This window comes from Haliotis rubra, unplaced genomic scaffold, assembly GCF_003918875.1.
Source record: "Haliotis rubra isolate DU_JTF1 unplaced genomic scaffold, ASM391887v1 Scf1233, whole genome shotgun sequence".
Classification (NCBI taxonomy): Eukaryota; Metazoa; Mollusca; class Gastropoda; order Lepetellida; family Haliotidae; genus Haliotis; species Haliotis rubra.
Genome location: NW_025765152.1, coordinates 92,374 through 105,014, shown reverse-complemented (window position 1 = coordinate 105,014; position 12,641 = coordinate 92,374). Strand labels below are relative to the sequence as shown.

The 12,641-nt window shown below is 37.1% G+C and overlaps 1 long non-coding RNA gene across 1 annotated transcript; it reads right to left on the bottom strand.

The window, feature by feature from the left end:
- Positions 1 to 790: 790 nt before the first annotated feature.
- Positions 791 to 6,173, bottom strand: LOC124266154. The gene is made up of 6 exons (XR_006895643.1): positions 6,093 to 6,173; positions 5,184 to 5,282; positions 4,550 to 4,659; positions 2,876 to 2,969; positions 2,208 to 2,273; positions 791 to 1,350 (listed from the first exon to the last, which is right to left on the bottom strand). It is a non-coding gene; the product is annotated as an uncharacterized LOC124266154 (long non-coding RNA).
- Positions 6,174 to 12,641: the final 6,468 nt, after the last annotated feature.

The following is a 12,641-nucleotide window of genomic DNA, read 5'->3' as shown; positions in this document are numbered from 1 at the left end:
CTCACACCTTCCCCTATATCTAATCTCCACACTCCTTTCGTCCAAATGCAGTAACTTTGATCTGGGGATTTACTGGACTTGGGTGAAAAGCAATAAACCATTTCTACATCCATAAGAAATCTCTGCTAACCAGAATCATACAATTCCGTCTGTTCATCGCCAACCACAGCAATATTACAGCTGTAAGGCGAATGAAGATTTCATTTTCAGTTAACTTTCTAATCATCTAAAAATGCAATACACAGTCGAATGTTTCATAGCTTTCTAGCGCCAGCACTTGAACTCCACATCTGTTTTGTATGCACCCTCTGAACATTCGCAATCTTACGTCACTTGTGTCTGAATCTCAGTTTGGGACCCCCTTGTTAAATCTGGGACACCTACAATTATATGCTTGTAATAAAAACAAAGCGCCAAGTCCCACGTGGATGCACAAGTCATCACTATGGTGATTTACCGTGTATTGTCTTCACATTTGACACAACCATCGGTGGGGTTGTTTTGTGGTTAAAACCTTCAGGCAAAACAGTTCGATTTCCCACATGGGTACAAAGTTTGAAGCTGATTAATATGGTGTCCTGTGATATGCTTAGAGCAGTGTAAAAAAACGCGCTTTCATTCACAATTATGGATACGTCCATCAATTGTGCATTACGTGTTATATCACACTCAAATAATCTGGCTGTTCTTTTCCTCTTTTTCTGAAGAAGCACATGTTAAACCTGAACACAGATGTAAAAAATAATGATGTCATTTAACGAATGCTCATAATACATATTAAAATATCTCGACCATTTCCCAACACTTTTATTTGAACAATAAGTACATTAAAAATAGATAACGATTTCATGTGGATTGTTTAGACTAAAGGGCCGATAACCATGTGGTTGGCACACTCCAATATACCCCTAGTCCATGGACAATACAACCATGGTATATGGCACTGACACATCACATCGTGGGGGTCCAGACAGCAACAGGTTCCTGGTAACATGTAATTGTTCCAAGGATCCCATGATGGTTCAAGTGGTCAGGTTCAGTGACTGCTGCGTGTCACAGCACCAAGATGTCGTGGATTGTTGCTCATGATTTCAGTCACTGGTTTGTACGCTTGCATATTTACAGGTCGACTAGAAACCGCTATAATAGTGCGGACTGTGGCGTTAAACATAAAACACAAAGCAAACAGGTCGACAAGAAATAGTTGAAACACTATGACATTATCACTGGTCAGACAAGTGTCCCTCGGCAACTTTCTCCACTGCAGTCAGGGAAGGGGAAGGTATCGGGGATGATCTGGCTCTCCGTTGTGAACTCAAGCACAGAGTCGTTGACACCACGGAACGTCAGCTGCAACATCACCACAATGAAGCAACTCTTTGTATAGTGTTAAACTGTCTAATATCTAATCAATAAAAGTAAACATTTCTGTACCAAGTGAAAATCACCCCGTTTTATCAATAAGTGTAACACAAATAGAACCCAAATGCTAGACATTGTTATCTTATCTGACATTAAAATGCAAGCTTTGGATTGGTTAAGGACCAGGCAGTTAAATTGTTTTCCAGTAGCAGACTCACAGGCTGGGTAACTTTCACGTCGACCTCTGAGAGTGAGTGAGTGAGTATGGTTTGACATTACCTTTAGCAATATTCCAGCAATATCACGACAGGGGACACCAGAAATGGATTTCACACATTGTTCCTGGGTCTTCAGCGTAACAAGCGGACGCTTTAACCATTAGGCTACCCCACAGTCCTTTCCCTCTAAGAAATCAGTCGGGGCACATTTTCAGTATAATAAGTTACACATCTTACTTATGTGAGTTGCAGAAATGAATACCTTTGGTTCAGGAAGTACCTCGTGTTATGCTATGATAAATAGCTTTCTGGTAGAGACAAAATGTTGAAATAGTCATCAAATCAAATTCATTTGTTTCATGATTCCGATATCTGCACATATTGGAAGACAAACAGAAGGCTGCACAAAATATACAAGGTATTGCAGATGGTGTATGAATGACGACACCATCAGCTGGTTGGGCCCAGGTTGTTGTTAATGTTGTGACAATAATGAAACGTCCTCATCCTCCGCTGGTGGAAGTAAAGCTCCTCTCACATCAGCACTGGCTCAGTGTAAACTAATAAAGTGAATTGGACCAATGAGGAGTTTATACGAGTCCTGCCAGCATCTCTGGATACACGTACCTGTATAAAGAAGGCTCTCCATCCCACCTCGGGGTTTTCAAACTCTACCACATACGTGTTGTTACCCTGGAACAGATATGCAGATATTGTGGGTGGCGAGTCTACCGGTACAGCAGGAACTTCCTACTGGCAACGCAACACCTGGTGTCAGTGATTCACTCATAATTTTCCAACTATTTTGCATGTTGCGAAACTGTCTTGACAGAGAAGGATACATTTATACTTGCACGAAGATCGTCAGTAATGCATTTTTTTATTATGCATATTAGGCTATATATTTATTTTTCTTAAATTTCTTCATATTTCTTTATCAGCTTGCGTCTAATACTTTTAGGCACCGTCACCTTGAGCTTTACACACGCCATTCCTGTCTCTATGTGTCGAATTGGGATAGATTCAGCCCAGTATGCGGTTAGTGTAATTTCCTTGCCGCAGGGACCGCGGTAAAATACTTGATGTGATACATAAAAATCGATGTTACTTTCATGAAAATATGTAAAAGATAAAAAACAATAAAATTAAAAACTGCCTCTACATCCAGTCATTTTTGGAAAAAAGAACACGAATGTATATATTTGGCCCATAATGAAAACTTTTCTCATCCTCGTGTGGGCTGCACATGGAAACATATATGTAATATACCAGTTGACCGTATGTACAACACTTACCACATATTCTGTTGACTGACTGTGCCAGATGACTGGGTGGGGGAACGGTTTGTCGGGGTCGCCAGGGGTGCCCACCAGCAGACGGAAGTCACGCCTGGAGAATAAAGATACGCCAAATCTGTGTCAGGACTTATGTTGTCATAAATGATTTCAAATTAGGCGTCTGATGTTTATTAAGTGTGTGAGTTTCTTATTATGCCGCTTTTAGCAATATTCCGGCAACACCACGGTGGGGGACACCAGAAATGGGCGACACACATTGTACCCATATGGGCAATCAAACCCAGGTCTTCGGCGCGACGAGCGAACACTTTAACCAATAAGCTACCCCACCGCCCCGATGTTTATTGAGACTCTCTTGTAAAGATGACATTCTTTCAAAGAGAATCTATCACTGGCCAAAACCAATTGACATGCAGGCGAGCCAGTAATATAGTTTCAATAGTGTAAGAGCAAAACAACTTTCAATGATGTGAATGGTTATTTTAATAGTTTTTGTATACTTCTATACTTCCGAGCATTACTTTATCTATCATCGTTGACACAATTGTCCGTTATGTCAATTTTACTTATTGTTTGAAAATATTTTATTCAGTGTTGAAATGGATTGGGCACAAGTTATGTAACTTATTACCGCCCGCTCCCATCAGAAACATGAACAATAATGAATGGACGTAACGAATGGACATAATAATATCAAGACATATTAATGATTAATCGAAGCGCTTACTTCGTACAATGTATTTATGCACATGTCTCAAGATATTTTCATTAATAGTATTTGGCAGAGCAGGGTTGCCGTAAAGAATGGTATCAATGTCTTAAGTGAACTTTTGATAGTTCAAAGTCTTGCTTCAGATCAAAACGGCAACTGACAAAATTTGGACATTTTAAAAAGAAATGGTTAGCATCTTCCACCGGAGCATCACAATTGCAAGCTCTACTCTGTGATAGATTAACACGAAACGTATCTGCATGTAATGAACTACACGAATGTTTTAACTTCGTGTGTAGTATATTTGTCTTTCTTTCAGCAAATAGAAAATATTTTAGAACCTTGTCATTTTTTCCAGGTTACTTTGATTTAAACGATGATAATGAATTTGTACATTTTGTTGTAGAGGAGAGAGCATTCCATAAACTTGCAGAATCATAAATATATGACTTTTGGAGAATTGAGGTGCGAAATTTAGGAACAGCCAAATCTGATTTGTTACGCATGTTGTACCCGGAAATGGTTTCAGTAAAAGGTGGAAGTAATCAGGTAATCAGGAGCTTGCATACTAACAATTTTGTAGAATGTACAGAGTTTCCTTTGTGTTCGTCTAACTTTCAATGGTAACCAACCAGTTTCACGGTATGATGTTGACATCAACAGCTTGCGCCCCTTCATGTTTCCCTCGCAGGAATTCCAGGGGCGGATCCAGGATTTTGGAGAAGTGGGGGTGCACATAAATCATGAAGTCCAAAGGTGAGGGAGGAATGCTCCTCAGGGAATTTCTCTGGATGCGCCTCCTGAATTCTCTAACGCCTTGATACAACAAATGCTACTGAAAGTGGCGTTAACTCTAACTCATCCACATGTGATCTCGATGTTGGACCTTGCAGATCATAATACGAAGAGACCACAATCAGAGATCATATATGATCTCTGCCACAGTGTATCCAACCCACCTCTTTCACAGCGGCGCCAACGGGGAAGTCCATGTGGATCCACTCCCCCTCACGTTTAACAATCAAATCCCCACTCAGAGTCTTAAACACGATACGGTCCTGTTTGTTGTCTGAAGAAATAAAATATGGTTGATTTTGATTTTGAGTATGTCCTGTTGACGAGCAGTTATATAAACTAGACATCTAGTCTCTGAACCTAAGGAGGGACGGAGAGACTACTTTCTCCATTTACGAACTTGCTCAATATTATAGACCTGCATAGGATGTATTCGATATGTTTGTTCCAGGCGCTGTAAGACAGGCTAAGCTGCAGTATACACTTGGAAATATTGCTTAATCAGTTCATATCCCTGTGAAGATCCGGGTTAGAATTGGTCTTCAGCAACTCATGCTTGTCGTAAGAGGCGACTAACGGGATCGGGTGGTCAGGCTCGCTGACTTGGTTGACACATGTCATCGTATCCCATCTGCGTAGATCGATGATCATGCTGTTGATCACTGGATTGTCTGGTCCAGATTCGATTATTTACAGACCGCCGCCATATAAGCTGGAACATTGCTGAATGCTGCGTAAAACTTAACTCACTCAGTTACTCATACAGGGGACGTTTCGGAATTCATGTTTTCTACTCACCCAATTTTCCAAACAAAACAGCTGCTGATGTCAATGTAGCATGGCCGCACAATTTGAATTCTTCTTTTGTAGTGAACCACCTCAAACCAAACGTATTACCTGTCAAGACACATAATAATGCACTCAATTATCGATTTTGTTGAATCGACAATGCGACAATTACCGTGTTAGTATGTCCAGGGACATGCGAAGGTTTAAAACCTAATGAAAAAGTTATTTTTGTCATGCTAGTCCACCTCCAACATCAGAATGCCCCTTTGTCGTTCCTTGTGTTTCAATCACTTATTTGCCAAGCTTGGCTTCAATTATTCCTTGGCCGTCGTGAAAGAATTGAAATATTGACAATCTCACTCGAGCTCTACTCATCTACTTAATGAGATCTTGTCAAGAATAAGTTATAAGTACACCGTGGTAAGCGAATATGTGCGTATAAAATACAATCTAGTTTAATGGAAGTCTCAACAAAGTCATCGTCAAAGAAATCAAATATCCCGTATGACGTGGTCACATAAGCTCCGCCCACTCATGTTTATTTATGATTTCTGTGCACTTAAGACCATTGTGCGTTTAAGGGCACAACAAACGTCAACTCATACTTTATTTTCAAGTTTATTTTCAGATAAAAGTGTTGGTTTTAAAGAATAGTCAATGTTGATCTAAGTTACAATTGTGTAGGTTTCTGTGTGTACACTATATACTTGTTTATGGGATGGTTATGCCAACTTTTTCATAATGTCGTATCCCATAGAGAACACTATCAATTACGTGGTTATTTCACTTTATATGTCAATGTAAATCTGTACTCCTATCTGAGACTTCTGATGTTGCGTTCTGTCAGTTAGCCCTCTTATGACAAACTTATAATCCAACCCTGTCAACTTTTGGATACGTGTCGATATGAAAACTTACTTCCCTTGAAACTATCCGACTTGCCTAAAAGTTTGATGAAAGCAGTTTCAGACAAGTTCATCTCCATGGCGATCTTCTGCAGGATATCATCGTCTAGATTCTGTAGACATATTTCAGTGAAATGTATGAAAGCACCGGCATGAGGAGACAAACAGAAACTGAAACATAATATCACAATAGGGCAAATAACAAACTATGTCAGCGATGGTTACTTAATGTATATCGTAGTGATAGTTACTTAATGCATTGTTGTTATGACAGCTACTTTCAGTGTTGCTGTGATAGTTACTTAATATATCTTAGTGATAGTTACTTAATGCATTGTTGTTATGACAGCTACTTTCAGTGTTGTGACAGTTACTTTCAGTGTTGCTGTGATAGTTACTTAATGTATCTTAGTGATAGTTACTTAATGCATTGTTGTTATGACAGCTACTTTCAGTGTTATGACAGTTACTTTCAGTGTTGCTGTGATAGTTACTTAATATATCTTAGTGATAGTTACTTAATGCATTGTTGTTATGACAGCTACTTTCACTGTTATGACAGCTACTTTCAGTGTTGCTGTGATAGTTACTTAATGTATTGTAGTGATAGTTACTTAATGCATTGTTGTTATGACAGCTACTTTCATCGTTATGACAGTTACTTTCAGTGTTGCTGTGATAGTTACTTAAAGTATCTTAGTGATAGTTACTTAATGCATTGTTGTTATGACAGCTACTTTCAGTGTTATGACAGTTACTTTCAGTGTTGCTGTGATAGTTACTTAATGTATCTTAGTGATAGTTACTTAATGCATTGTTGTTATGACAGCTACTTTCACTGTTATGACAGCTACTTTCAGTGTTGCTGTGATAGTTACTTAATATATCTTAGTGATAGTTACTTAATGCATTGTTGTTATGACAGCTACTTTCAGTGTTGTGACAGTTACTTTCAGTGTTGCTGTGATAGTTACTTAATGTATCTTAGTGATAGTTACTTAATGCATTGTTGTTATGACAGCTACTTTCAGTGTTGTGACAGTTACTTTCAGTGTTGCTGTGATAGTTACTTAATGTATCTTAGTGATAGTTACTTAATGCATTGTTGTTATGACAGCTACTTTCAGCGTTATGACAGTTACTTTCAGTGTTGCTGTGATAGTTACTTAATATATCTTAGTGATAGTTACTTAATGCATTGTTGTTATGACAGCTACTTTCACTGTTATGACAGCTACTTTCAGTGTTGCTGTGATAGTTACTTAATGTATCTAAGTGATAGTTACTTAATGCATTGTTGTTATGACAGCTGCTTTCAGTGTTATGACAGTTACTTTCAGTGTTGCTGTGATAGTTACTTAATATGTCTTAGTGATAGTTACTTAATGCATTGTTGTTATGACAGCTACTTTCAGTGTTGTGACAGTTACTTTCAGTGTTGCTGTGATAGTTACTTAATGTATCTTAGTGATAGTTACTGAATGCATTGTTGTTATGACAGCTACTTTCAGTGTTATGACAGTTACTTTCAGTGTTGCTGTGATAGTTACTTAATGTATCTTAGTGATAGTTACTTAATGCATTGTTGTTATGACAGCTACTTTCAGTGTTATGACAGTTACTTTCAGTGTTGCTGTGATAGTTACTTAATATATCTTAGTGATAGTTACTTAATGCATTGTTGTTATGACAGCTACTTTCACTGTTATGACAGCTACTTTCAGTGTTGCTGTGATAGTTCCTTAATGTATTGTAGTGACAGTTACTTAATGCATTGTTGTTATGACAGCTACTTTCAGTGTTGTCACAGCTACTTTCAGTGTTGCTGTGATAGTTATAAAGTATCTTAGTGATAGTTACTTAATATATCTTAGTGATAGTTACTTAATGCATTGTTGTTATGACAGCTACTTTCAGTGTTATGACAGTTACTTTCAGTGTTGATGTGATAGTTACTTACTATATCTTAGTGATAGTTACTTAAAGTATCTTAGTGATAGTTACTTAATGCATTGTTGTTATGACAGCTACTTTCAGTGTTGTGACAGTTACTTTCAGTGTTGCTGTGATAGTTACTTAATATATCTTAGTGATAGTTACTTATTGCATTGTTGTTATGACAGCTACTTTCAGTGTTATGACAGTTACTTTCAGTGTTGCTGTGATAGTTACTTAATATATCTTAGTGATAGTTACTTAATGCATTGTTGTTATGACAGCTACTTTCAGTGTTATGACAGCTACTTTCAGTGTTGCTGTGATAGTTACTTAATGTATTGTAGTGACAGTTACTTAATGCATTGTTGTTATGACAGCTACTTTCAGTGTTGTGACAGTTACTTTCAGTGTTGCTGTGATAGTTACTTAATGTATCTTAGTGATAGTTACTGAATGCATTGTTGTTATGACAGCTACTTTCAGTGTTATGACAGTTACTTTCAGTGTTGCTGTGATAGTTACTTAATATATCTTAGTGATAGTTACTTAATGCATTGTTGTTATGACCGCTACTTTCAGTGTTATGACAGCTACTTTCAGTGTTGCTGTGATAGTTACTTAATGTATTGTAGTGACAGTTACTTAATGCATTGTTGGTATGACAGCTACTTTCAGTGTTGTCACAGCTACTTTCAGTGTTGCTGTGATAGTTACTTAATGTATCTTAGTGATAGTTACTTAATGCATTGTTGTTATGACAGCTACTTTCATCGTTATGACAGTTACTTTCAGTGTTGCTGTGATAGTTACTTAAAAGTATCTTAGTGATAGTTACTTAATGCATTGTTGTTATGACAGCTACTTTCAGTGTTATGACAGTTACTTTCAGTGTTGCTGTGATAGTTACTTAATGTATCTTAGTGATAGTTACTTAATGCATTGTTGTTATGACAGCTACTTTCATCGTTATGACAGTTACTTTCAGTGTTGCTGTGATAGTTACTTAAAGTATCTTAGTGAAAGTTACTTAATGCATTGTTGTTATGACAGCTACTTTCAGTGTTGTGACAGTTACTTTCAGTGTTGCTGTGATAGTTACTTAATGTATCTTAGTGATAGTTACTTAATGCATTGTTGTTATGACAGCTACTTTCAGTGTTGCTGTGATAGTTACTTAATGCATTGTTGTTATGACAGCTACTTTCAGTGTTGTGACAGTTACTTTCAGTGTTGCTGTGATAGTTACTTAATGTATCTTAGTGATAGTTACTTAATGCATTGTTGTTATGACAGCTACTTTCAGTGTTGCTGTGATAGTTACTTAATATATTTTAGTGATAGTTACTTAATGCATTGTTGTTATGACAGCTACTTTCAGTGTTATGACAGTTACTTTCAGTGTTGCTGTGATAGTTACTTAATATATCTTAGTGATAGTTACTTAATGCATTGTTGTTATGACAGCTACTTTCAGTGTTGTGACAGTTACTTTCAGTGTTGCTGTGATAGTTATTAGTGTATCTTAGTGATAGTTACTTAATGCATTGTTGTTATGACAGCTACTTTCAGTGTTATGACAGTTACTTTCAGTGTTGCTGTGATAGTTACTTACTATATCTTAGTGATAGTTACTTAATGCATTGTTGTTATGACAGCTACTTTCAGTGTTATGACAGTTACTTTCAGTGTTGCTGTGATAGTTACTTAATGTATCTTAGTGATAGTTACTTAATGCATTGTTGTTATGACAGCTACTTTCAGTGTTATGACAGTTACTTTCAGTGTTGCTGTGATAGTTACTTAATATATCTTAGTGATAGTTACTTAATGCATTGTTGTTATGACAGCTACTTTCACTGTTATGACAGCTACTTTCAGTGTTGCTGTGATAGTTACTTAATGTATTGTAGTGACAGTTACTTAATGCATTGTTGTTATGACAGCTACTTTCAGTGTTGTCACAGCTACTTTCAGTGTTGCTGTGATAGTTACTTAAAGTATCTTAGTGATAGTTACTTAATATATCTTAGTGATAGTTACTTAATGCATTGTTGTTATGACAGCTACTTTCAGTGTTATGACAGTTACTTTCAGTGTTGATGTGATAGTTACTTACTATATCTTAGTGATAGTTACTTAAAGTATCTTAGTGATAGTTACTTAATGCCTTGTTGTTATGACAGCTACTTTCAGTGTTGTGACAGTTACTTTCAGTGTTGCTGTGATAGTTACTTAATATATCTTAGAGATAGTTACTTATTGCATTGTTGTTATGACAGCTACTTTCAGTGTTATGACAGTTACTTTCAGTGTTGCTGTGATAGTTACTTAATATATCTTAGTGATAGTTACTTAATGCATTGTTGTTATGACCGCTACTTTCAGTGTTATGACAGCTACTTTCAGTGTTGCTGTGATAGTTACTTAATGTATTGTAGTGACAGTTACTTAATGCATTGTTGTTATGACAGCTACTTTCAGTGTTGTGACAGTTACTTTCAGTGTTGCTGTGATAGTTACTTAATGTATCTTAGTGATAGTTACTGAATGCATTGTTGTTATGACAGCTACTTTCAGTGTTATGACAGTTACTTTCAGTGTTGCTGTGATAGTTACTTAATATATCTTAGTGATAGTTACTTAATGCATTGTTGTTATGACCGCTACTTTCAGTGTTATGACAGCTACTTTCAGTGTTGCTGTGATAGTTACTTAATGTATTGTAGTGACAGTTACTTAATGCATTGTTGGTATGACAGCTACTTTCAGTGTTGTCACAGCTACTTTCAGTGTTGCTGTGATAGTTACTTAATGTATCTTAGTGATAGTTACTTAATGCATTGTTGTTATGACAGCTACTTTCATCGTTATGACAGTTACTTTCAGTGTTGCTGTGATAGTTACTTAAAGTATCTTAGTGATAGTTACTTAATGCATTGTTGTTATGACAGCTACTTTCAGTGTTATGACAGTTACTTTCAGTGTTGCTGTGATAGTTACTTAATGTATCTTAGTGATAGTTACTTAATGCATTGTTGTTATGACAGCTACTTTCATCGTTATGACAGTTACTTTCAGTGTTGCTGTGATAGTTACTTAAAGTATCTTAGTGAAAGTTACTTAATGCATTGTTGTTATGACAGCTACTTTCAGTGTTGTGACAGTTACTTTCAGTGTTGCTGTGATAGTTACTTAATGTATCTTAGTGATAGTTACTTAATGCATTGTTGTTATGACAGCTACTTTCAGTGTTGCTGTGATAGTTACTTAATGCATTGTTGTTATGACAGCTACTTTCAGTGTTGTGACAGTTACTTTCAGTGTTGCTGTGATAGTTACTTAATGTATCTTAGTGATAGTTACTTAATGCATTGTTGTTATGACAGCTACTTTCAGTGTTGTGACAGTTACTTTCAGTGTTGCTGTGATAGTTATTAGTGTATCTTAGTGATAGTTACTTAATGCATTGTTGTTATGACAGCTACTTTCAGTGTTATGACAGTTACTTTCAGTGTTGCTGTGATAGTTACTTACTATATCTTAGTGATAGTTACTTAATGCATTGTTGTTATGACAGCTACGTTCAGTGTTGTGACAGTTACTTTCAGTGTTGCTGTGATACTTACTTAATATATCTTAGTGATAGTTACTTAATGCATTGTTGTTATGACAGCTACTTTCAGTGTTGTGACAGTTACAGTGAAGGCATCGACTGTGTAGAGGTCGAGTGTGACACCGGCCATGTTCAGGGTTGTACACAACGGAGGTCGACGGCTGGGCTGTGTGTACACATATGTATGGCCTGACCTATTTTATCCTGGATGGGCCACATCTCGGAGTCCCATTCTAAACAGTGATAGTATCAATGTCATCAACTTATTTGATGTTGCAACTGAATTAAAGATATGATTATTGGTCAGAAGTGTGGTAATATTAAATTATTTTCCTCAGATCATCAATTCTTTTAATTATATCCCTAATGTTGCTGATAACTAATATTAAATAATATCTTGAAAAAAATAATGATATACTTTACACTTCAACATCATTAAATGAATACCGATATCATGAAATGTATTAAAAATTAGTCATCAAAGTAATATATGAGAAAACGGCATTTCGTGTGGCAGCTAAGACAGGTAATGACGGTGAGGCGTCTATTTAGCTCACCTGGTCGAACGGCAAGTAAGTGTATGTCCTTGCTGTCTCACCCGTGAAGATCCGGTTTAGAATTGTTCTTCAGTAACCCATGCTTGTCCTAAGAGGCGACAGGGGCGGTGGGGTTGCCTAGTGGTTTAAGCGTTGGCTCGTCACGCCGAAGACCCGGGTTCGAATCCCCACATGGGTACAATATGTGTGAAGCCCATTTCTGGTGTCCTCCGCCGTGATGTTGCTGGAATATTGCTAAAAGCGGCGTAAAACCATAGTCAGTCAGTCGTGAGAGGCGACAAACGGGATCGGGTGGTCAGGCTCGCTCACTGGGTTGACACATGTCATCGTAACCCAATTGTGTCTGGTCCAGACTCACATATTTATAGATAGCCGCCATATAGCTGGGATGTTGCTGAGTGTGGCGTAAAACTAAACTAACTCACTCCTTGCTGTCTTCTTATATGTCATTTCA